At 40.8% G+C, this 27,491-nt stretch overlaps 1 protein-coding gene across 15 annotated transcripts in view; it reads left to right on the plus strand.

The window, feature by feature from the left end:
- ANKS1B (ankyrin repeat and sterile alpha motif domain containing 1B) overlaps nucleotides 1-27,491 on the plus strand; it is a 1,217,724-nt gene that overhangs the window by 903,131 nt on the left and 287,102 nt on the right. The gene's annotated exons all lie outside the window — the stretch shown is intronic.

Raw genomic sequence — 27,491 nt, forward strand, 5'->3', positions numbered from 1 at the left:
CTCTCTGATTCTAGTCAAGCTCTACAATCATTGTCTTTTGAAGTTTTGGTGTGGGAACTAAGAGGACTCTCAGGGTGTTTTACATTATTTCAGAAAAACTTCCAAGCAGTTTCAGGCTTTCCGTTTTAGGAAATTTTGTCACTTTAGGATATGAACATGATAACAAATAGGCTCTCATTCTATTCTTTGCTCTTATTCATTTTAAAAAATTAAAGTCATCATTTTTAGTTTTTTATCTCCGTTATGTTTCCTTGTCTTTATTCCTTAACTGCATATATAAACCCCAAACTTGAAGGGACTTTTTTCTTATTTTATAAGCTGCTGTAATATCAACATTTCATTTTCCAGGACTTATACCTAATCTTAAATTGTTTGTTTTATTCATATACTTGGCATATATTTTCTTTAAAAACCGGCCAATATATGTTGCCATGTGTTTGAGCCCAAAGAGATCAACCAAATCTGTTTAACTGCTTTTTTATCTTTATAAATTTATTTATTTTATTTTTGGCTGCATTGGGTCCCCGTTGCTGTGTGCGGGCTCCCTCCAGTTGCAGCAAGGGGGGGCCACTCCTCGCTGTGGCGCACGGGCCTCTCACTGCGGTGGCCTCTCCCGTTGCGGAGCACAGGCTCTAGACACGCGGGCTTCAGTAGTTGTGGCTCGCAGGCTCAGTAGTTGTGGCTCGCCGGCTGTAGAGCACAGGCTCAGTAGTTGTGGCACACGGGCCCAGTTGCCCCAAGGCATGTGGGATCTTCCCGGACCAGGGCCCAAACCCATGTCCCCTGCATTGGCAGGAGGATTCTTAACCACTGCGCCACTAGGGAAGCCCTGTTTAACTGATTTTGATACTGATCATTTTCTCATTTTATTTTTACTGCTCTTTTATTTCTAATGGTGTAAAGGAATGAAAGAGATGAAAAGATAGCCTAATTATCATGCCTTCATATTTTATTTGGTATCATGAACATTTCTTTTGAAAAATGAGAAATCATTTAATCTTTCAGAGAATTTCTTAGACTTAAGTTTTATATTCTAGTAACTGAAAAAAAAGCATTAATGAACTGAAAGACAAAGCGAATACATTTCTGCTGGTTCAAAAGCACTCTGTTCTAGTATTTATGACATTTTCTCTCCAAAAGTCCAGTCTCTATGTACTGAATGTCATTAATTATTTTAAATTATGGTTAATTAGTAGTAACTAATTATTCTTTGCTTTAAATGTCTGTCTTAAAAATAATATCTTTTCTGGAACATCTATAAAAACTTTAATCTAAAAATCACTTCAAATGGAGAAAATTCTTGGTTTCTTCTTCTAATTTGCCATCAGCTACTCTTAGCTTTCTGTTCTTATCCTTTCACAAAAGCTTTCATTATTTCAGAAGGAACTCACTATCTCACTAAAAGCCTCTGATTAATTTTGTTGTTAGTCTGAGTTGAAGCAACTGAAACTGTATTGCTTTTTAGTTGCATCAAGGAGATTTTAGTTTCCCACTGAGAACTTGACACTCATTTTATGGCTACTCTTAGCCATTTATTAAAGGGGGATCTTCCACAGATCAAACAAACATGCTTCCAACTAAGTTGCTTTCTAGTCAATGATAAATATCTCTACGTAACAGCTGAATAACATCGCTCTGCACTGAAGAATGAATACTTTGGATAGATAGCACATGAGTCACTCACTTAACTAGCATTAATCCCTCATTGAAAAGAACAGATTCCAATAGAACTATATTATAAAATGTTTTCATTGAAGCAAGGATCATTAAAATAAGACTATATGTCTCTCAAAATTCAAGTACTGAGGCTAACATTTAAGGTGTGGGCTTGGACCCACACTTTTCCCCAGTGCTACGTGTACCAGCAGCCTAGAGATGCCCATTCAGTCACTGTGGTCAGGCCTTGTGGATGACTGCAGTGACTGCAGGGCAGTGATGCCATAAGGCCCCATGTTTAATGCCAAGGCTCAGGGCATTAAATCACTACCCACAGGGCTAACCAGCCTTGAGCTGGGACAGAACAATGGCCTTTTCCACCCATACTAACTCTTTTTTGTTTGTTTGTTTTGTTTTTCAGTTCTAGAATTCCATTTGGTTCTTTTTTTTTTTAACATCTTTATTGGAGTATGATTGCTTTACAATGTGTTCGTTTCTGCTGTGTAACAAAGTGAATCAGCTATATGTATACGTATATCCCCATATCCCCTCCCTCTTGCATCTCCCTACCAGTTATTTGTAGTGAGGTGGATGGACCTAGAGTCTGTCCACCCATAGTAACTCTTTTTTTCTTTTTTTTGGCTGCATTGGGTCTTTGTTGCCGTACGCGGGCTTTCTCTAGTTGTGGCGAGCGGTGGCTGCTCTTCGTTGCAGTGTGCGGGCTTCTCATTGCGGTGGCTTCTCGTGTTGCGGAGCATGGGCTCTAGGCGTGCAGGCTTCAGTAGTTGTGGTGCACAGGCTCAGTAGTTGTGGCTCATGGGCTCTAGAGCACAGGCTCAGTAGTTGTGGCACACGGGCTTAGTTGCTCCGTGGCATGTGGGATCTTCCTGGACCAGGGCTCTAACCCGTGTCCCCTGCATTGGCAGGCAGATTCTTAACCACTGCACCACCAGGGAAGCCCCACCCTTACTAACTCTTGAAGGTACTTTTGCTGTAATACAATCTGACTCCAATCTGGAGAGAAGTACCTGTCACAAGCATTATATCAGAATCGGAAAATACAGTAATTGTGTTTTAGACCTTGAGGCCAAATTCCTTGGGCCTGGAGTACAACATCTGCATCTAATACCAACCCAGTATATTTCCCTTAAAGTGAACTGATGGAATTTAAAGTTTGTGATGAATTTATGGGCAAATTCACACTCTTGAGGAGGCTTTGCAAGTCATTTAACTCCATAAATTACTTATTATGGACAAACTATCTGTACCTTTAGACTTGGAAATCAGAGAACAAAATTTTTACGCCCTTTAGGTCTGCTACAGAGTAGTTCATTTGATGGTTTAGGGCTGTTGGGTTTTAAAATGAGAGATAGGCACCATGTATACCTCCTGGCTGACGATGCTTTCGACTGGTCTCAAATTCAAGTCTTCATTTATCCCAACTAGTGAGGGAAAGTATCCAAATGTAAGATAATCTCATATATAATATATGGGCCCAGCAATTCTGTATTAAGTACCCATAATTTATTTTTTACAGCCAGAAAGGAACGTACGGTCACTTTGATTTAGAGCAAAGCCTTTTAGGGCAAGTCCCATCTTGAACCTTTGTAATGAGTGGCTAGTTTTAAGGAAACCCAATGGCTCCAATAACTTCTATTCTATGTAGAATGAAGAGAGAAGTGCAGGTGGAGGCTGTCTTTGATATAGAGGTCTACTGAGGAGAAGAGAGGATGAGAAGACTGACTGCTGATGTAATTACAAATTACTTCAGCATCATTAAATCGTATTGACTAAGCCTCCAATTTCACATGGTATTATTCTTGATATTAAACAACTAATAATACATTCACATTGAGTATAAATCTATTCAAAGTATTTTCATGAAGAAATGAAAACTACACAAAGTTGTGACTCGAAAAGTACGAATACATTTGAAATTGTAATCTTTCCAAAAGTCCCCAAAGATCTTTTTCTTGGTGGAGCACATTAATGCCTTTGAAAAACAAGGTTATTTGAATAACCTAATAAAGATTTTAGTCACAAAGCTACCCAAAGTATAGGAATAGGAGAGAGTAGTGGAGATCTCATATCTTTTTTTTTTTTAACATCTTTATCGGGGTATAATTGCTTTACATTGTTGTGTTAGTTTCTGCTGTATAACAAAGTGAATCAGTTATACATATACATATATCCCCACATCCCCTCCCTCTTGCGTCTCCCTCCCACCCTCCCTATCCCACCCCTCTAAGTGGTCACAAAGCACCCAGCTAGTCTCCCTGTGCTATGCGGCTGCTTCCCACTAGCTATCTATTTTACATTTGGTAGCATATATATGTCCATGCCACTCTCTCACTTCATCCCAGCTTACCCTTCCCCCTCCCCATGTCCTCAAGTCCATTCTCTACATCTACATCTTTATTCCTGTCCTGCCCCTAGGTTCTTAAGAACCTTTTCTTTTTTTCTTTTTTGGATTCCATATATATGCGTTAGCATACGGTATTTGTTTTTCTCTTTCTGACTTACTTCAGTCTGTATGACAGACTCTAGGTCCATCCACCTCACTACAAATAACTCAATTTCATTTCTTTCTATGGCTGAGTAATATTCCATTATATATATGTGCCACATCTTCTTTATCCATTCATCTGTCGATGGACACTTAGGTTGCCTTCATGTTCTGGCTATTGTAAATAGAGCTGCAATGAACATTGTGGTACATGACTCTTTTTTTTTTTTTTAACATCTTTATTGGAGTATAATTGCTTTACAATGATGTGTTAGTTTCTGCTTTATAACAAACGGAATCAGTTATACAAATACGTATGTCCACATATCTCTTCCCTCTTGCGTCTTCCTCCCTCCCACCCTCCCTGTCCCACCCCTCTAGGTGGTCACAGAGCACCGAGCTGATCTCCCTGTGCTATGCGGGTGCTTCCCACTAGCTATCTATTTTACATTTGGTAGTGTATATATGTCCATGCCACTGTCTCATTTTGTCCCAGCTTACCCTTCCCCCTCCCCATATCCTCAAGTCCATTCTCTAGTAGGTCTGTGTCTTTATTCCCATCTTGCCCCTAGGTTCTTCATGACCTTTTTTTTTTTAGATTCCATATATATTCATTAGCATACGGTATTTGTTTTTCTCTTTCTGACGTACTTCACTGTGTATGACAGACTCTAGGTCCATCCACCTCACTACGCATAACTCAATTTCATTTCTTTTTATGGCTGAGTAATATTCCATTGTATATATGTGCCACATCTTCTTTATCCATTCATCTGTCAGTGGACACGTAGGTTGCTTCCATATCCTGGCTATTGTAAGTAGAGCTGCAACGAACATTGTGGTACATGACTCTTTTTGAATTACGGTTTTCTCCAGATACATGTCCAGGAATGGAATTGTGGGGTCGTATGGTAGTTCTATTTTTATTTTTTTAAGGAACCTCCATACTGTTCTCCATAGTGGCTGTATCAATTTACATTCCCACCAACGTGCAAGAGGGTTCCCTTTTCTCCACACCCTCTCCAGCATTTATTGCTTGTAGATTTTTTGATGATGGCCATTCTGAGCGGTGTGACAACTGCCTTATTGTAGTTTTGATTTGCATTTCTCTAATGATTAGTGATGTTGAGCATCCTTTCGTGTGTTTGTTGGCAATCTGTGTATCTTCTTTGGAGAAATATCTATTTAGGTCTTCTGCCCATTCTTTGATTGAGTTGTTTGTTTTTTAGATATTGAGCTTCATGAGCTGCTTGTATATTTTGGAGATGAATCCTTTGTCCGTTGCTTTGTCTGCAAATATTTTCTCCCATTCTGAGGGTTGTCTTTTCGTCTTGTTTATGGTTTCCTTTGGTGTGCAAAAGCTTTTAAGTTTCATTAGGTCCCATTTGTTTATTTTTGTTTTTATTTCCATTTCTCTAGGAGGTGGGTCAAAAAGGGAGATCTCATATCTTAATAGCAGCATTGTCAGCAGTGGAAATCAAGCATAAACTTTTAAGACATAAGGTATTGCCAGTTTTACAGGCCTGTGTGGTCTAGACTTAGAAAATGAAGTCTTTGCCAGTTATTGTTTCCCATATTCCCTAATCTGTGCTTCATATTCAGAAGCTGACGTTTCATCAATAGCTCTGTTTTACCCCTGTGTCTGCCATGACCAATAATAACATATTTAACATTACTTTCACTTTTGTATTAATATTTTAGTGTTGTATGAATATTGAGAGATATTGTCAGGCAAATATTCCCCTCTGCAGATGCTAGCTGGGTGAATCTCTAGCCTGAATTATAGTCCTCTCCAAAGGCTTGTTAGAATTAAAAGCTAGTTAGCAGTGCATAAGTACATGAATTTTTTTTTTTTTTTTTTTTTTACTCAGAAGGTTACTCAGGCCTTCCATATGGTATTACGAAGCTTACACAACAGTTTTTACTGCTATTGAAAAATCTCTACAGCTCTGCCAGGGGGAAATTTTAAATAAAAGGGCTACACATTTTCTGCATGAAGTAGGTATGGATAATTATAATCTCCATGAAATAATCCCTTTCCTAAACAACAACAAAAACGTATTGCAATTATGAAAAACAACGTTAATTTATTTTATCACTGTGTACCTACTAAGGGGATTTTGATTAGATGAAATAAATTTGAACACTGTCCAATTTATACATCTGTGAACATCAATGTAGAACACATTATTAATTTCCCATTAGTTTTATCATTCATTTTTTTACCAAGGAAATAATTCTAGTCCAGGCTTATGATCTCCTACAATATTGATAATGATAAAAGTACCCGGTGAAGAACAAAATAAAGTCCAGTCTTCAGTGCATTCTTAAATCTCTGCTCATAAGTACAGGAATATCTTTAAAAATCCAACTCTGACAGTTGGTTGTGTTTCAAATACCTTTGGGTAGAAACAAAATAATTAAGGTAGCAATACCCATATGTGTCCCATGAAAATCCTTTGGGCTTATTTTTATAACAGAAAATTGATGAGCATATCATTTGCTTCTTGCCTAATAGCTGCTGAAACTATACTTACATCACTCTTTTGCTTAGGGCTGTCAAATTTCTTGTTTTTTCTTTTGCAATGTTGTTGATTCCATTTCTACCTTCCCAGGGAAATTTTGTGATAATCTGATCACTTGGAGATACACTAAGAAACTTTCAAAGTTAACATTCTAATTTTATGTTAAATCTTCAATAGTGTGACTTTATTTGCTTTAAATACGGTAGAAATGTAGTCCTGTCAGCATCAAATTTAGACTTATTACTTGCTTTGATGTTTTTATTTCATGACCAGAATTATAAAGTCACACTTTTCTCTGCCCTACCCTCATTGCTATAACTGAAATTAAATTTACTCCCAGAAGTTTTTTTGTATTGTGTCTGTGAGTGTGTGTTTGTATATGTGTGTATTGGATAAATGCAAATGATAACTTATAATCCCAACCAAGAAGAATAATCACCAAATTCACAAATTGCAGGGGAGGAATGGGGAGAAGAATATTATAATTCCATTTCCAGACCAATTATTTTAAGTAAAAGGTTATGCTTCACTATAGGACATTAATAAATGAGAAGAATATTCATATTTCCACACCAGAGAGGCTACATTAGTCAACACTTCAAATGTTAACAACTTTAATCAAAGCCAAAGGCTTTAACTAAATAACTGGATATGAGTGTTCAAGTGCAGAGCAAATTTTATGTACGACCTGTGGATTTAAGCATTTTATTTACACTCATAGACGGTACAGCTGGCTCTTCACAAGCCTTCGGGACAGCTAGACACCGAAGCCTCTGGGCTTCAGACTTTTTCGGACACTATGTGTCAGGTAAAGCCCCTGGACTCTGCCACCCGCACTCACTGCATCTACATTGCAGGCTCTTCGCAGGACTCTCCAGAGGCTTGCCTCACTTGGCCCAAGTTTTGGAAGAAGCACCCTTCTACGTTCCTCATATGAGATGAACAATCCTCTTCCAGATAAATACTCACTTTCAAGTGATTTTTAGCCCTTTCACATATGGCATGGAGATTGATGATGGGCTAAGGCTGGTATTATTGATTCCACTATCTTTCAGCATGTTTTGCATATCTGCACCTATCATGCTGCTCTCAACTTTGGAGCATTGACCTAAACTGAGATAAAGTTACATCACAATAAAATGCACTTAAACACTAAAACTTCATTGGAAGGAATATAGCTTTTCTTTTGCATTTAAAGTGAATTTGCATTCTTACAGTGCCTTGGGTTTAATATTATTGAATAAGCACTGCTAAGTGTTGATACTGGAATTAGTAAACACACACACACACACACACACACACACACACACACACACACACAAAATGAAAGTAAACAAGGCATTTGGCCCTGAAGAGACAGTCTAGACACTCAGCAACAAATTAATTTCATGAATAACTGAAACCCTCTGATTATAGCTATTAATGACCCATCTCTGTGCAAAAAAGAAAACCATGTTCTGAGTATCTAGAAATTTCTACCTTAAAAAAGTTATTTTAGTAGACACCATTGTTTTTTCCCCACCCAGATTTCATTCACTCTTCTCCTGATTAAAATAGAAGCATTTCAAATTTCCTCTGAAGAAGCCACGTCCACCCTTCTACATTCCATGCCTGAACATACTACCCAGATCTAGGCCAAGCTCAGCATTCCAGCCTTTTCTCCCATTCCCACAGGCTACAAAATATTCTTCATCAGGACCCTTATAGCATATGACAGGATTTTCTTCTTTTTAAGGCTGAATGTATATACCACATTTTCTTTAGCCATTCATCTGTTGATAGACATTTAGGTTCCTTCTACTCCTTGACCATTATGGATAATGCTGCAATGAACATCAGTGTACAAACATCTCCGTGAGATCCTATTTTCAATTCTTTTGGATATATACCTAAAAGTAGGATTGCTAGATCATATGGTAATCCTGTTTTTAAATATTTGAGGAACCTCTAAATTGTTTTCCCTGTTGGCTGCATCATGGTCATTATTTCTTAAAATGTTGTTTCCTGCCTGGCCTTCTCTCTCCTCTCCTTTGGAAACTTCAATCACATGTACATTAGGTCATTTAAAGTTGGACCGCAACTCACCAATACTCTACTTATTTTTTTTCATTATTTTTTCTCTCTGTGATTCATTTGGATAGTTTCTATTGCTGTGTCAAGTTCACTTATCTTTTCTTCTTATGATACCTAATCTGCCATTATTAACATCCAGTGTACTTTTAATCTCAGAGATTATAGTTTTCATCTCTAGAAGTTAGACTTCAGTCTTTATTGTTCAGGTCTCTATTTAACATTCTCAATCTTCTCTCTAACTTGTTGAACATAAGGAATGTGGTTATAATAACTGTTTTAATGCCCTTGCCTTCTAACATCTGTGTCGGTTTGGGGTCGGTTTCAGTTGATCGATTCTTCTCCTCAATGTTCTTGGCATGCCTGGTAACTTGTATTGCATGCCAGACATTAACAAATTTTACCTTGTTAGGTACTGGATATTTTTGTGTTCCTATAAATATTCTTGAGCTCCATTATCAGACACAGAGAAGCTCCTTGGATATATTTTGATCCTTTCAGGTCTTACTTTTAAGATTTGTTAGGCAAAACCAGAGCATCAGTTAGTCTATGGCTTATTCTTTGCACTACTGAGGCAAGATGCTTCTGAGTATTCTAACGATGCCCTGTGAATTTCCAGGTTTCCCGGTCTGAACAGTGCAGACTACTACCAACCCTGTTTGAGCTCTACGTACTACTTCCACTAATCTTTTCCGGCATTTTTTTTTAATCTGGCCTCAGATAGTTTCCTCATATGCATGTGTTGATCAGCCCTCTGTCGTCTCTAGTACTCTATACAGAAAAGTCTAGCCACTTTAGTCTCCCTAGACTCTCACCTCCGTCTTCTCAATTCAGAGTCTTCCAGACTCCCTGGCTTCTTCTTCCCTGCATAATGGCCTGAGAATTCTCTCAAGGTGGTAAACTAGGACAATTTTAGGGTTCACTCTGTTTCTCATCTCTCAGATATCAATTTCCTTCATTGCTTCATTCCAGTGTCTTAAAAAGTAGTGTTTCGTAGATTTTGTCTCCATTTTCCGTTTCAGGTGAGAGCAGGGGCATTGGGGAGGTGGGGGGGAGATAAATCCAATCCTTGTTAATCCAGAAGACCCAGTCCATGCTACTTACATTAATCCCTGTAGCCTAGGGCCCCATACCTAAACAACCGAGTCAAAACCTTTGGTGGTGGAATCTGGGCATTGGGAGTTTTTTAAAAGCTCCCCCAGGTGATTTTAATGTGTAGCCTGGGTTGAAAACCACTGCTGTAATCAGTGGGGAGCCATTAAAAGGATTCTAATCAGGAGAATGACATGATCAGAAGCAGTAGGCTGGGGCCAGAAGCCGACACACATAAGAAGGAGGGGCTGACTGTGAGGGAAATAGGAGCTGAGTCAGCCGATTCTGCTCTACAGCTATTTCTAGCCATGAATGTATTAGGCATGACAGCAGTAAAACCTGTGTGCCTCCTTAGAACCTGAGGGTGTCCCTGATTTTGGAGTCCATAAATATAGAGTCAGTTTCCATTATCATAACCCCATGTATCTAGAAGAGGGCAAATTACAGTCAGTATTCAAGGGAGGCAAGGACAAATACAATAGCTTTCAGAAATGCCTTTCAATAGTGGCTAAAATTGTTTCAGTTTGACCCTTAAAAGGCCAAGCCTTGGTTATCTGAAAATGTTACTTACTGCTTATAAAGTAAATGGTAGGACAGACTGTGTGTGTCAGTGTTTCAAATGCACCCTCTCTTCTTTCATCTTTATTTTAGAATCAGGTCACTTGACTTTAAATCCTATATCTGCCAGTCAGTATGTGACATTAAAAAAGTCACTTATCAACTCTTGGTCTCAGTTTCTCCTTTTTAAATAGAAGATAATAATATCTGCTCCGCTGGCTTCATAGGTTTCCTGTGAGACTTGAAATCACATGAGAGTTTTTATTATCCATCCCTTTCTCTTCTCTCCCTGTTCTATTTTTCTTTTGCCTCTATTTTTTTCTTTTTCTCTCTCCCAGCATTAGGCTGGGAGCTGGCCAGCTCCCTTGGAACATGCTTTCACAGCTTAGCTGCCATTTGCTTCTCGCTGTCAGTACTCACTCGTGTTAGAACACAGACAGCCGCCCTGTTTATTGTGCAGACTGTGGCCTCTAGAAATCACTGCTCAACCTCTCTCTTCCACCACTCCCAACTCCAACCCCTTCCCTCTGCCTTAGCCTCTCAGCCTCCCAGCACTGCTTAGTGCTGCTCAGAATATTTCCACTCCTGGAGTGGGTGAATGTGACAGGAATGACTCTGAGCTTTGTGTAGGAGCTGCAGGATAAAGCTGCAGAGAGCCTTCCCCATCCCACCTTTTTTTTCTGACTATGCTTAGGTATGGAATTGCTAGTGTCCTTTTCCCCCGACTACATAGCGTTGGTCCTTGACTCTCAGCCACCCAGTTCTATTTATTCTTGAAACAAACAACCTTGGGGCAGAGCAGGGTAGTGGCTCAGAGGATAGGGATGTACTTATTCTCAACCTATCATCCATAATCTTAAACCCTTCTAGAATCTGTTCCAAAGTTTCAGTTTGACAATCCATAAGAGTGGGCACTTCTGACTGTGTTTTGAAGTAGTTCAGTATCTCCTTTACGTTGAAATGGCTCCATTTCCATATATAGTATCATTAATTATAATAAAGTCAGTTAATTTTTTATTCTGTATTTTGCTCAGATTTCTAATATGACATGAAGACTTTTGTTTCTTTAACTCTTTTCTGGAGATATTTAGGGCAGAGCCTGTTGCTAAGGAGATTCATTTGCATTGCAGTTAAATAGGTAAATACTGTAAACTGGCTCTGTGCTTTTTAGGAGCTTTGAGAGGGGGAATATTCTAATGAATTATTCTACAGTGTAGAAAATAAAAAAGGAAAAAGCCCTGTGCAAAATGCAAATGCAACACTTTTCATGCTATCCAGATGGAGAAATGCTTTGGGTCTTCCTTGGGAGAAGATCTGAGATCATACTGAAAAGATAAGCCTCTACCTCCTGAGATGAAAGGAAAGCCAAAGAGGTCTTTTTGTTAGAAGAAAACTGTTTAGAATTTTGAAGCCTGACATACAAGCTGCCATGGAAGAGATTGACAATAAATATAAACACTCAGAGTAAATCATAAAGGTTAATTTATCACCAAAGTAAGTATACAAGATTAATGTTAGAATCTACCCATTATAATAATAATTCAAAGCCAGGAAGAAGAGAGATGAGATAGGTGATTTTGTAGGATTTACATCTGCTTTAAAGATGTCTAAGGTTGATTTAGAATTTAAGTTTAGGTATTTTAATAAATAGATATATTATGTTAAATTAGCTATCTGTGGTCTCAAACTTGTTTTGAACTCAAGCAAAAAGAGCTGTTAACTTGAACTTGAAAGCATGTAAATTCCTTACTGTACAGACCTTATATCTTGCACCCTGCCGCCACCTGGTGGCGGCATACCTAAAGTACAGGGCCAGTGAGTAAATCTAAAACAGTTTCTTAAATGCAGAAACTCGCTGCAAAACAGAAATTATTCAGTGCCAGTTTTATATCAATTCCTTTTTCTAATATTAGTATAATAAAACATGAACCAGAAGAGTTTTATTCTTGTAGGCATCAAACACCAAATTCAAGCACCATATATCTAAAATTGTTTAACAAAATGGGAAAAACCCTCTACTGTGCATTCCACCGATTAAACTAGTTTGGGATAACAGTGCCCTTTTAAATGTTTGTGCGTGTTTGTGTGTGTGTGTGTGTGTGTGTGTGTGTGTTGCATAAACATATATACATATTCTCTAGTAGAGTCTTTCTTAATTTTGTATTAATTGCTTAGGGGGGATAATTAGATTTCCTAAAACTTGAATAGGATCATTACCTTTTTTAAAATTCTACTTCATAGAAGCTGTGGGGAAAAAATATAATAAGCATTTTACAGTCCTTACCCTCAAAAGAACTTCCAGACTAATGGAGAAGATAGCCATTTACATTGGCTGTAAGAAGAGTAGTATTTAGGGGAGCTAAGTATAAAAGTGGTCTTTGCATCCCAAATTGAAACATAGGGTCTCTTCCTGATTAGGGAGTGGAGGTGGGCAGGAGAAAAATAAGGTGAGGTGGAGGAACCAGTAGAGTAAAAGGCAAGCAGCAGTGGTAAAAGCACAGGGTCTAAAAAGAGACTTCCAGGCTTTGACTCCCAACTATTTCTTATCATTTTACCACCTTGGACAAGTCACTTAACTTTCTCTAAGCTTAAATTTTCTTGCATCTAAATTTTGTGTAATAACTATCTATCTTCTAGATAATAATGTTGGCAGGATTAGATAAAATAATGTAGTAAAGCATTTTGCACAATGCTTTGCAAGTAGAAAGCACTCAATTTTTGTTGAATGGAGGCGAAATGGAGGGGCAGCTTCCAAGTGCCTAAAATTTATGGGAAGCATTATCCATTATCCATTGCCACAGCAATGCTGTGTAACAAACTGTCTGAAAATGCAGTGGCTTAAAGCAGTAAGCATTTGTTTCACTCACGAGTCTGTGGGTCAGTAATTTAGGCTGGACTTGGCTGGAAATTTCTTCTGATCCCAGCTGGCTCCCTCACATGAGGCAGGTGCTTCTGATCTGCTGGATTATGAGCGTCAACTCACCTGGGATGGTCTCAGCTGAGACAAGTGGGGCAGCTCGGCTCTACTTCCTGTGCCCCATCTTCTAACATACTCTCCCAGGCACATCCTATAGCAAAGAGAGAAACAAAAACGTGCAAGCACATTTTCAGGCCTCCACTTGCCTCATATCTGCCAACAATTGGCCAAAGGAAGCTATGGGACCAACTGAGAATTAAGTTGAAAGCCTCTTGGTACAATAAGCCGAAATGCACATAGTACATGCCTTGGATGCAAGTCAGATGAAAAATTAAGACCATTAGTTCGATCAATCCACCACAAAGGAGAAGTTTTGATTGAGAAAAGAAGGGAGAATTTTAGAATTCTGGATGGTCTTATTGTTTCTAAGCCTCCAATCAGAATATGTGAAATCAAAACGGTCTCAGAAAATCTGAAATGATTAGTGGGGCCCACAGAGGAAAAAAAAGATTTGGATAGGGCTTAAATGTATGGAGAATTTGTGGACAACCAACATTCAACAACTAGTGTATAATAACTTAGATGATAAACACACTATGATAATGGATTTGCTAGAGCTATAAGAAGCTGAAAATTGTTGAATTAATTGACCATCAAGCAAAATTATTTTAGAAAACTAAATACTGAAGTATTCGTCTAATGGAGAATCAATTTCTTGCCTTGCTCAGACACTTGTTGCACACTGACCCTTTGTTCAAAGTGGGAATGCAACAGATACTTTCTTAATTGAATGTGGTTCCTTAGGTAGCTGACGCCTCTAGACAGTCACAGGGAATAACAGCAACAATAGCAATGATAGGAGTTTTTGTACCTCTATCTTCCCCTTCATTAAAAGTCAATCTTGCTCAAGATTTTGTCGTTAGATCTCCTTTCCCCAGTGCTATGCTCTTGGACGGTATCACCTACGAAAAGCTTCAGTTGGCACCTTCAAGTATTGATAGATGGCTGCCAAGTACACGTCTGCAGCTTTATTCTGGAGGTCCAGGTTTTCGGTTCACACAACCTCTCAGGTTTATTATCCGCCTTCTCGCTCTCAGTGAAGAAGGGGCGTTATGGAGTCATGGAGGAGACTGTGGGCTCTGGTGCTAAACTGCTAGGATTTGCATCCTGGCTCTGCCTTTATTATCATGATTGTTAACCACTGTGAACTCCATCTAGGTATGGATGTATTTTGTTCACTCCTGTATCCCCAGCTCCTAGAACAGTGCCTCACACACAGTAGGTGGCAAATAAATATTTGCTGACTGGCCTAAGGATGCTTATGTGTAAAGCAATGTGCTTAAAATATATTGAGATATTTCATCTCACCTTAATGCTATCAGATGCTCACTGTTGCCAACCCCATTTTACAGGTTGCAATGGACTGAATGTTTGTGCCCCCCCAGATTCATATCTTGAACCCTTAATCCCAATGTGATGGTATTTGTAGGCAGGTCCTTTGGGAGGTAATTAGATCGTGAGGGCAGCACCCTCATGAATGGGATTAGGGTCCTAATAAGAAGAAACCAGAGAACTAGCTTGCTGTGTGAGGACACAGCAAGAAGCCAGCCATCTGCAACTCAAAAGAGGGCCCTTACCAGAACCCGACCACGCAGCACCCTGATCTCAGCCATCCAGCCTCCAGAACTGTACGTTAATTTCTGTTGTTTATGCCACCCAGTTTATGGTAATTCGTTATAGTAGCCTGAGCTGACTAAAACACAGATGAAGTGCTGTCGGAAAAGAACTGGTTGAGGTTTGTTGAAAAAAGCCACCAGTCCTTCCTATTTCACATTCACAAGTGTCCTGTACCCTGAAAGGAGTTGGACGAGGCTGGTCTTGAAACGGAGACATATCTAACAACAGAATGAGCACCTACAATTTTTTCTCTCGTGTTCTCAGCCTTACAGAGAAATTTTCCAGCAGCGTTAGCCACGGTGGCTGCCTGAGGCAGCTTCGTTTCTTCCTGGTGGCGGCCGCTGGGGAACACATGTGGCTCAAGATGAACAGGAGTGCGGTTTCTTTTTTTTTAAATAAATTTACTTATTTTTATTTTTTTATTTATTTATTTTTGGCTGCGTTGGGTCTTCGTTGCTGTGCGTGGGCTTTCTCTAGTTGCGGTGAGCGGGGGCTACTCTTGGTGGTGGTGCGCGGGCTTCTCATTGCAGTGGCTTCTCTTGTTGTGGAGCACAGGCTTTAGGCACACGGGCTTCAGTAATCGCGGCATGCGGGCTCAGTAGTTGTGGCTCACGGGCTCTAGACCGCAGGCTCAGTAGTTGTGGCACATGGGCTTCGTTGCTCCACAGCATGTGGGATCTTCCCGGACCAGGGCTCGAACCCGTGTCCCCTGCATTGGCAGGCGGATTCTTAACCACTGCGCCACCAGGGAAGCCCAGGAGTGTGGTTTCTGATCACTCACCTGCTGTAGATGATCTGCATCACCACCACATACACATGCGGACGCACGCATACCTGGGGGAGGGGGGAGTCTTTCACCACCTACCAAATGCCAAAAATTGATTACCAACTTCCCTTCAGAAATTGTACTAAAGAGGGAGGAAAGGCTGTGCCTCGACCTAGTTCACGCATTGGTCCTTGGAAGCCTAGAGAGGTAAGATGAGGTGGAAAGACTCCAAGTAAGCAAGCCAACCCCAGGTGGTACCCTTTCCCCCACAATCTCCCCCAAAGAGGTAAACAGATCGCCCCTCACACGTGTGTCTCCATGAGACTGGCTGCAGCAGAGAAGAGCAGGTTATGATGTGAAAGCCACCTGAGAGAGCTAAACCTATCAGTCATTCTCACCTATTGTGAGCTACTGTGATCAGAATATCAGCTGACATATAACCTCACCCAGAAGGGTAGGATTTGGAGCTTTGAATATAGAGAAAGAGAGGAGGGGGATTTAGGACAAACTTAGAAATACAGAGAAGCACCAGAGGGAAAGCAAGCTTGGGTGGCAAAGTGAAAAGAGACTGGGCGCAGAGTTAGATGAGCCAAATTCAAGTGTTGCTTCTGTAATGCCTCTGGGGCAAGACACTTAACCTTTGTAACAGGCCTTATGTTTGTTTTGATTCATCCTCATCACCCCCATCCCTGCCAGACACCAAACCCCTTGAGGTTCTGACCTCAGAAGGCTCAAACTGTGTATCCATCCCCCGCACCCTATACAAAGTGAGTGCTAAACAATATTCACTGGTTGAATTTCTGCCAGGGAAGAGCGGGGAAAGATACAGAAGAAGCCACAGGAGGCAAGGTGGTCAGAGTCAAGCTTTACCTCCTTGACAGTGGAGGGCCTGGGAGAGGCAGCCATTTCTGTGACCTGCCCCCCATCTCAGTGCCACCTCTGGGTGCTGCCATCAGCTGCAGATGCCTGGCATGTTGGGTAAAGATGCTTGAGTTGAAAGGCAAACTACACAATATAAGCATTTGTAGGGCCTCAGTGTATAACTGAGGGTCTGACATATAAAGAAGTACATGCAGTATTTATTTTAGACGAAAATATGTATTGAACACCTACTATATGCCAGGCACTGTTCTAAGCTCTAGAAATAGAGGGGAGAACAAAACAAAAGTGACAGAGTCCCTGCTTTCGTGGAGCTTACATTCTAGAGAGGGAGGCAGACAATGAGCAGACAATAACAAAACAAGTCAATGATATGATGTCAGATGGCGGCACATACTATGAAGAAACCTAAAGCAGGGTGAGAGGACAGAAAGTGGCTAGATTTAGGGATGGTGGTCAGAAATGGCTTCTTTGAGGGAGTGTTACTTGGGAAGAAATCCGAACGAAATGTGAGAATAAGCCTTGCAAAGATCAGCATTCCAGGCTGAGGGAACGTCAAATGCAAACACCCTGGGCAGGATCAGTGATGAAGCCAGCATGACTGTAAGAGCACGAGCAAAGGGCAAGGCTGGTAGAAGATGTCAGAGAGATGGCTGAGGACCAGGTAGTGTGGGTCATGGCTGTGTATTCTAAGTGTGAGTGGACGCCATCGGAGAGGGTTTGAGAAAGGGTGTGTGACATGGTTTGGTTTATATTTAAAGGCTCACTTTCTGTGCTGTGGGACGAACAGACCCTCAGGGGAAGTTAGGGATGGTGAGAGTGAAAACCTAGCTGAGAGACTTTCCCAGTAGTCGAGGCAAGAGACGATGGTGCCTTGTGCTAAAGTGGTTGTGGTGAAGCAGAGTACTCAATGAAGACAGAGCTGATGACTTAGGTACTGATTGTAGGAGAAACGATAGGAGTTGAGGATAACTCCGAGGCTTTGGTCTGAACTATTTCTTGAGATCGGGAATATTTGGGAGGAGATGTCAAGAGCCCTGTTGAACATGTAACTCTGAACTCCCTATAGGCCACACATTCCAAGCAGAAATGTCTAGAGAATTCCCTGTGGGTCCAGTGGTTAGGATTCTGGGCTTTCACTGCGGAGGGCCGGGTTCAATCTCAGGTCAGGAAACTAGGATCCCACAAGCCTGGCAACTCGGCCAAAAAAAAAAAAAAGAAAGAAATGTCTAGAAGCAATTATACATATATAGGAGTATGTAGCACATCAGCTTTTCTTTTCTTTTGAAATAAATGTTTTTAATCTACACCTGAGAAAAACCAAAGTGTGGCCAAAGAAACATTTCTGCACACTGCACCCTACTTAAGGCTCCACTGTCATGCAGAAGTTTTTCCTCTTTAGAACCCGCTATTACAGCAAACATTCAGCCTGCGGTTTGGGCAGAGTGGTGTGCCCTTTTTCCACCAACACTCACCAGGCAGCATGTCCTCAGCTATTGATCTGCTATTTGTCAAAGAACTCAACTACACCTTTTTTTTTTTGGCTGCATTGGGCCTTCGTTGCTGCTACGCGGGCTTTCTCTAGTTGCGGTGAGCGGGGGCTACTCTTCGTTTTGGTGCACGGGCTTCTCAATGCGGTGGCTTCTCTCATTGCACAGCACAGGCTCTAGGTGCACGGGCTTCAGCAGTTGTGACACGTGGGCTCAGTAGTTGTGGCGCAAGGGCTTAGTTGCTCCATGGCATGTGGGATCTTCCTGGACCAGGGCTCGAACCCGTGTCCCCTGCATTGGCAGATTCTTAAACACTGCGCCACCAGGGAAGCCCTCGACTACATCTTTAAGACGGTATTCTTGAGTAGAAATAGGAGGATGACTATGAACTCTAAAAAAAATTGGTACCGGCTTTACACATAGTGATCGACAACCTGCCCGCAGCAGGGCTGTGAATTATTTCGTAGCTTTCCACCTGACTCTCTTCCCAGTCTGCCTGCTCACACTGATCTGAGAACACCTTAAAGGAAAACACCTCAGGGCCACTAGTCCTGACTTTTCAAAATCAGACCTTAAGACATAATGACCTTCTTAAATAGAATTTTAAGTAATTGCCTTAGCATCTTATTTCTCATTAAGACCATTTACTTCCCGATCATCTCTCTATGCTTCATATTTATCTAAGTATTTAGATGCTTTTGACTAAATTCAGCTCAGTAACCTAGGGGATCAGGTTGGCCCAAGAACAGTTTGTTCAGTCTGCCACAGGTGTGAGGCACATGGTGCATTATAAGTTTTCAAGTGGCCAGACCTGTGGCAGTGTGTACGTGGCCTACAAGACATTCTGAAGGTAATGGGGTAAATGGGTTCTGGTATTTACATAGCCCTAGTCATCTCAAGACAAAAACATCTGCTCTGCTCCACTGTATTTCATGGAATCTAAAATGCCATCTATTATAAGATGCACCATTATTTTATGCATCCTTAAGAAAGAAAAAATGCTGCAAATTAAATTATGACACAGTGCCTTATGGTGATTCTGTCCAAGATATAAACCCATTACAACAGCCTTGCACGGCTTTGCAATCTCTTTCATTTAGAGGGCTTTGTCAGTTTCTCCTGGTTTTGCTGAGTTCTGTGGCATGTAATATGTAAATTTTTTTCACGTAGCACAGTAACAAGGCATAATATGATGTCATGTATTTATGACATCTTCCTTTCTTCAGTCCCGTACCTCACATGGTTGCTGCTTTTAAAGAAAATATGTAATTGCAATCTCTTCTCCAATGAAGATATTTGCTTCACAAATATCAAATTACCCTCTTTCTTTTTTTATTTTAACCTTTCTAAGTACCAAGTAACTGTTCATATTAATGCCAAGATGTAGTGTAATCTTTTTAAACACAGTTAAAATGTTAATGATACTCACCACATGTAGGATCAACAATGCCCGTGGACTTCACTAACAACATGAACGGCTATGACCAAGTGTGTGTGCACAGGCGATGACAGTCATGTCACAGCAATTGTGAGGCACCATTGATTGTAAGATGCATTACCAGTTCAGAGATGGTAAAATGACGGGAAAGTGTGTGTCTTGAAATCAGTGTAACAGTGTACAGCATTGTGGGAAGGGTGCACAAATGAATAAAAGAGTTTAGGTCTTGAGTTAATATTTCCCTTTTCCTTAGGGGAAAAAACCTCCCATTCTGTTTTCATTTCCGTAGATATAAGATGATACCATGTTCATATGCCAAGAGAGACCTCAGATCTGTCAGGATGTGGCAGTATAAATAAAGTCCCTTCAGGAATCTGACTTTTTCAGTCATAGTAGTTGGCAGGGGTTGACATCACTGACTTATGCTGCTGCAGTCCCTCATGTCTCTCCTGCTTGAAAATCATTGTGCACATAGTGAAACTATCAAAACAACCCCCAGGGAATGGAGGTGCAGGCCCTGAGTGATTGGAATACTAAAAAGAAGGCAACTGCAAAGCTAACATCATTATAGCTAGGAGGATAGGATGGCTGCTGTCAGAACTGACAGGCTATCTGTACCAGGACAGCTCTGAGCAGCTTACCCAGGGGGACCTCGGTCCATTTCCAACTAGAACAGAAAGACCTGCAACCTGATCTTTCCAGAAGCCCAGCTACTTGCTCTTCATCAAACCCACTTGCCTTTTCCACTTCTTTCGGACATGTCCTTGCTCTGATCCCAGACTGGATATCATCTGATTCTTTGCAAACTCCAAATGTGTTCCCACCTCAGGGCCAATTCAGTAGCTGTTCCTGCTGCCTGTACTTAATGTACATCTTTCTTCTTCTTCCACATCATCTCAGCTCACTCATCATCTCCTAGGGTGGCCTTCGACCACCCAAACTAAAGTAGTATCTCCCCATCCGCCATCAGTTTCCATCACATTACCCAGAATGTATGTATGTTTGTTTGTTTTTATAACCCTGAAATCTCCTCATTTACCTGTCTACTTGCTAATGGCCCATTTCCCTCACCAGAGTGTATGTTCACTCCTGCATCCTCATATGTGGAACATACAGAAGATGCTCGATAAATATTTGATCAATGTACAAGTGATCAATTTGATTCCTATCTCATCAGTAGTTTTTAAGTATTTGACTTGCTATCTTATTCTCCTCCAGCTCCCCTCCTCCTTCTTCTCTGTCTTGCATCAACATGACCTCAGATTTAAGTGACTCTATGACTCCTTAGATTACGTTGTCCAGTTCTCTTTTTCTGAAAGCTGACTCACAGCTGTAGACTCCAGATCTACTCTGGTCTCTACCCTGAGCCTCTCATGTGCAGGGTCTTCCCTACAAACCTCTTCTTCTCTCTTCCTGTTGCTGCTTTGTGTGACTGCAGAGCTCTGGGTGGCCTGTACTGATGTGTCTGTGAATGTCAGACAGACACAGCAACAGCAGCAATGATTAGGGTGTGCACTGACGAAGCAGCAGCTCACGGGCTGCCAGACCCTGCCCCCACCCATCCCCACTGTCATTACCTTTCATACCTGCCCACATTGAATCAACACCCCAAGGTTCTTCCCAAGCAGCTGGAAGCTGGGGGAATTTCCAGTCCTTAGCACTTCCCTACGGCATACACAACTTTATTGCTGAAGCTTTTCCAACTAATAGAAATCACTACTAGTACTGATTTTTTTTTAAAGCATATATTGATTTCTACTTTGTGGAAGGGGGATCTAAGATACATTAGAAGCTGCTGACTTTGTAGAGGTTCTCTCTGATGATGTCAAGCATAGGAATCTTTTTTTGCTCTGATTCTTACTAGCAGCGGTGTGTGTGCTCAGGGAAGTTAAGCAATAGTGATACAAGTTACTTTTTAAATTGATTTGAGTTTTGCAGCCTAACCAGGCGAGAAGTTCCCTACAGACATTGGGCTCCACCACTCTGGAGTGTAAATGGCCCATTACACTTAGAATATTATACACCAAGACGACCTAACTATAAACCTGCAGATAAGAAAATGTCCTATATATCCCTATATTTCCCACAAAGACTTACACATTAGAAAGTGCATAATCATTACTTGGTTGAATAAATGAATGGTATTGAAGAAGACAAGGATTAGTAAGAATCCAGGTCAGCTTTTAATCTTCTCTATACATAAGAATCACTTTGGGGGCTTTAAAAAACTATGGATACCCAGGCCCATCCCCAGATATATGTACTCAACTGGTTGTAGTGGGGCCTACATACACACACACACACACACACACACACACACACACACACACACACACACATATATACTTTTTATTTTTGGCGATACGTGGGGCTCTCACTGTTGTGGCCTCTCCCATTGCGGAGCACAGGCTCCGGACGCGCAGGCTCAGCGGCCATGGCTCACGGGCCCAGCTGCTTCGTGGCATGTGGGATCCTCCCGGACCGAGGCACAAACACGGGTCCCCTGCATCGGCAGGCGGACTCCCAACCACTGTGCCACCAGGGAAGCCCTACACATATATTTTTTAAAGGTCCCTGTGTGATTATAATGTATGAGCAGGGTTAAAAACAATTGGTCCAGATAGAAAGTAATTCATGCCCTAAAAATAATAATAACTCAGTCTGTGTTAAAGATTATGGTTAATAAATCACAAGAAATGTTTTGCCTAGGTGATATTAAATGTGGTAAATATTTTACTGCCATGATGTACTTACCTGTCTAAAGTCATCTAGTTTTTACTTTACCATGAGAAATAAAGACTAGAACATAATAAAAAAAATAATTCTTTAAACTATGAAATCTAACACATATTTCAACAAACAACCTTAAATTCTGATCCAATATGACTTAAATCATAAACATTTCTTCACATGGGTTAAAAAAAATTCTAAGTTAATGAGATCCAACAAAGAAAATGAATAGAATAATAGTTCTAGCACAGGAAGGAAGATCACTGTAATAGGATGAATGGTGGCCTTCAAAAGATGTGTTCACCTGGTTCCTGTGAATGTGACCTTATTTGGAAAGAGAGTCTTTGTGGATGTAATTAAAGGACTCAAGACAAGATCATCCTGGATTATCTGGGTGGGCCCTAAGTCAAATAAGTGTCCCTATAAGAAGAAGCAGAGACACAGACAAAAGAACAAATATAGAGGAGAAGGTCATGTGAAGATGAGGAGATTGGAGTGATGCTGCCACAAGACAAGGAACACCTGGAGCCACCGGGAGCTGGAAGAGAGAAGAAGGGATTCTCTCTGAGAGCTTTCTAGGGGAGAATGGCCCTGCTGACACCTTGATTTCGGACTTCTGGTCTCCAGAGCTGTGAGATAATAAATTTCTGTTTTAAGTCTTTCGGTTTGTGGTAATTTGCACGGCAGCTTTGGGAAATGAATACAATATTTTTGAAATAGTAGCTATGATACCAATTTTAAATGTTATGACCCAGAATTTGTTAAAGGAACCACACGTTGCAATAGAACATATGCTACTTAGAGGCTGTCCTCGGTCAGCTGTAAATCATGAACCCCGTGACAGATGGTGTATGGCCTCTTCCCCCCACCACATTGTTAGGTTGAAGTAGAAATGTGGGCTTTAAAGGAATGGGAGCCAGATGCAGAAGGGCAGGCCTGACCACGGGCATAAAGAGAATATTTAGGATTAAATTTGGTAAGGATTAACCATGTTTCAGCTTTTGAATGATACCATAGGTAACCAAGCTCAGTTTCATTCTCAATGTTCTTACCTGTGGCTTGAATCAGTCAGGAATGACACTGACTAGTAGTGGTTTAAACAATACTGACATGTATGGGCTGGACAACACGAGGCCTGGAAGTAGGTACTTGCTAATGAGGCCAACTAGGACCAAGGCCTTTCTGTTTTTCTGCTTTGCTTTCCTTAGTATGAAGGTGCTTTGCCCTCATGCTTCTATTTTTTTTCACCTCAAAATTGCAAGGTGGCTACAGCAGGTCCAGGCATCATCCCAACATGCACAGATGGAGAAATGGGAAAGGGAGCAAGGATAGAGATGTGTGTTTCTTTCACCAGGAAATCAAAAACTTGTCCAGAAGCCTTCTATCAGACTCAGGTTTACACCTCAATGGCCAGACTGTGTCTGTGTCACGGCCCAACTTCAAGGAGACTGAAAAAGTGTCTTAGTTCTTTCCGACATTTGTAAGACAAAGCAGGCAAAGAAGAGGAAATTGGAACAGATTTTTCATCACGTGGTAATGTCTGCCACAGAGCTATAGAAACAGTTCTCAGAAAACAGCGGGTCTTCTGGAAAAGCCTCGTATTATTTATCAGTTATATGCAATTGAATGAAAAATCCTCAAACCCTGAATTCCTGGGTACATGATGTAGAACTGAAGAGGAAAAAGCAGATTTCTTTAACCAATTTGACTTGGAATATTTCTAGAAGGTATAGAATGATTTTCAAACTTTCCCTATAACCCCATCAAACTTATAATTATCCAAATCTTCTATCTATGTAGGGGCTGTTAGGCATTTTAGATTACGAGCACCAGACAAAGAGTAAAATCTTGACATTCCTTTTGAAAGTCAAAACAGAAGAGAAATGAAAAACAAGGAACCCTCTAGTTTGTGGCTGCTGCTGTTCACCTCTGTTCTACTGATTTTTGTTCTTGGCCCTTCTTGCAGATATACGGGTAATCTAGGGTAAAGGGATACAGAAAGAGGCAAGCTAGAAAGTTGCAGAGAGATGTTTATTTTCAGTACATTGTGGCCTCAGAATGGCCCTTCTTTGCCTCTGTATAACTCTCAGTCAGTGGGAGCTGGTGGAGGGGAGAGGGGTTGATTTGTTCACTTCAGTAGTCATTTACCATCTACCTACTGTGTGACAAGCACTGCGCGAGGGTCTGGAGAGACGCTGGTGAGTAAGACTCATTTCAAAGTTCTTACCTTTGAAGAGCTCACGTTCTGGAGGGGAGGTGAGAAAGTACAGTACAGAAAGTACAATACAGTGAAATAGGTGCTGTGTTCAGGGTGTACATAGGAACACGTATATCGTGGACCTTAAAACAAGACTAAGGCAGGGGGCAGGGGTCGGAAGCATCATCCTTGAGGAGGTATCCAGTACAAGAAGAAGGAAAGAGGGCTCTGCTTGGTTGGGAGGTAGCTGCAGCTGGATTGGATGCTGAGATCAGAATTTAACTCCTTTCTCAGAGGATGGGAGAGGGAAAAGATCTGGGGAAAGGCACCGGGGTAGATGGGGGAGAAAGGGAGGGCAGTGGGCTGTGGGCCCCATGCACAACTACAAGGACCCAGAAATGGAACGTCAGAAGCAGGATATGCAGAAGCACCAGCTTCCCCACCATCACCAAGAGGGGGTGAGGAGGAGCTCGCCTCCATGGTGACTGCAGCCACGCAGATGACATGGTGGTCTTTGGAGTGTGCCCAGGCTGACAACCAGTCACCCGTCCTCCCAAAACAGAGTGAGTCAGTAATTGTGAGACCCAGGAGAAAAGCCCTTCCTTTTGAGCCTGAGGGAAGAAAATGTAAGGACTGGGATCAACTTACAGTTCCCTAACTGTTGATGCCAGTGTCTAGGATAAATTCCTGTTACTTTCTGGAAGCATTTTAATAATGCTTTATAGTTGATAAACCTTTCACATATCTCAGATGGTTGTTTAATCATAACAGCCCAGTGAGATGGGTATTACCATTCCCATTTTACTACAGAGGAAGGGGAACTGCAGGGGACACCAAGGAACCCATGCATATTCACACATTTAGAATACGGTCTAAACTCAGCACGAGCCAGAACTCAAGCCCAGGTCTCTCTGAATACAAGTGTCTTCCCATAGAGACTCCAGGGTCCCTATAGTTAATTCTTTTTTTCAACTTAACTACATGGTGTTTAAAACTGCCTTCTCCCAGAACTTCTGTTAGACATAAGTACACCTCACACTTCTGGGTTTCTTGCCAAAGATTGAAAGAATATCCTTCTTATGCATTGCTGGGTTTCTGTTGAAAAGCCTTCCTCTGCTCCATGTTTTCTTAATCTACCACTGTAGATGACAATTGCCTTCCCCACCACTTACCCTGACATGTCCTTCACTGTAGATTTTGTTGGTGGAGTGCCTGGGGAGAAAGGGAACTGGATTCCAAACACACGCAATTTGCCTTCCTACCTAGGCAACCTCATGAAGCTGCCACCCAACACCGGTGGTCCTGGCAACTTCCTCTGCATGATCACCACCCCCTCTTTTCCTTGGGGATCAAGTGGGCAGTAATGCCCTTCTCCAATGGAAACAAAGTTGAGCACCTTATTTAATATACAGCTATGGCTCAAAATGGGATCAAATGAAAAGGTAGTTTTACTGGCTATTTTCTCTGTCAGAGACGGATCTCTGTCTTGTACAATCTGTACCTTGCTGGGGAAATGGGGCTTTACTCTTCCAATTTGGAAAGTCCCACCCCAGAAGAGAAGCAGCGTGAATCAGTACACAGCAGCCTACTTTCGTGTCATCTTAAATATAATTACCTACCATTGGTTAAGCCAGCAAAATACTTAATTTCTTTTTTATTAAAAAATAATTATGCATATTTGCAAGTAGACAATTTATTAAGCGTGGGCAATAACTGTAACTCCCAGTTTGGGTTTTCTTGATTTCTTTACATTGTTTTCTGTTTGCTGCATGAAAATTTTTATTTCAGTGAACTTGGTTGCAATCACAGGCACTCACAGTACCTTTTGAAGATAGAATATCATTTAGTGTTTGTTAAAAGAGTTATATTAAAGTCCCACAGCTGAATCTCTTCTAATTGTTCTTTCTTTAAAAAACAACTGAAGTTCACGTTGAAACAAATGTATAACATACAAGAGTAGCTGTCCTGACCATGAAAAGGGAGCCTTTTACCTATTTCTGAGCTGCCTTTCATAATGAGCAATTTGGAGAATGTAAGTAAATTTTTGTGCATTATTCAAATTATGTTTTCCTTTTGTACAGATATGGCTATTGTCTTCCTCATCCAAAGATTCTTTTTATTGAAGTAAAATAACCTTCACAGGTGACGATATTCTGAAATTCAACAAGGAAATAATTCAGTAGGAGAAGGCTTATAATTTCCAATTTAGTGACAAACTTTTCTCTCAAATCTTTGAACTCAGCATCTCCCTGACATCTAGATCCATAAACAGTATAAGACCCAGAGGATGTCTCAGGAGTTTTATAACAGAAGCTAAATGGGAATCATACATATATACATTTTTTTAATTTTGTTTTTTATACAGCACGTTCTTATTAGTTATCTATTTTATACATATTAGTGTATATATGTCAATCCCAGTCTCCCAATTCATCCCATCACCACTACCCCTCCGGCATTTTCCTCCCTTGGTGTCCATACGTTTCTTCTCTACATCTGTGTCTCTGTTTCTGCCTTGCAAACCGGTTCATCTGTACCATTTTTCTAGATTCCACATATATGTGTTAATATACGATATTTGTTTTTCTCTTTCTGACTTATTTCACTCTGTAGATCCATCCACATTTCTACCGATGACCCAATTTCATTCCTTTTTATGGCTGAGTAATATTGTTGTATATATGTGCCACATTTTTATCCATTCGTCTGTCGATGGAGTTTTTGACTTTCATTCTTTGGAATTTCTCATTTCAGAAGTTCAATTTTTCATAATCAGAAGTTCCATTCCAGTTTTTTTTAAAGGCAAGGGACATGTGTTAACTTTGTTTGTTTATTTATTTACTTAAATTGGCCGTGCTGATTGCAGGATCCTAGCTCCCCACCCAGGGATCAACCCAGTCTCCGGGCAGTGGAATCGCAGAGTCCTAACCACTGGAGTGCCAGGGAATTCCCCAGGTCTTTTTTTTTTTTTTAACATCTTCATTGGAGTA

Source organism: Phocoena sinus, chromosome 10 (assembly GCF_008692025.1).
Source record: "Phocoena sinus isolate mPhoSin1 chromosome 10, mPhoSin1.pri, whole genome shotgun sequence".
NCBI lineage: Eukaryota > Metazoa > Chordata > Mammalia > Artiodactyla > Phocoenidae > Phocoena > Phocoena sinus.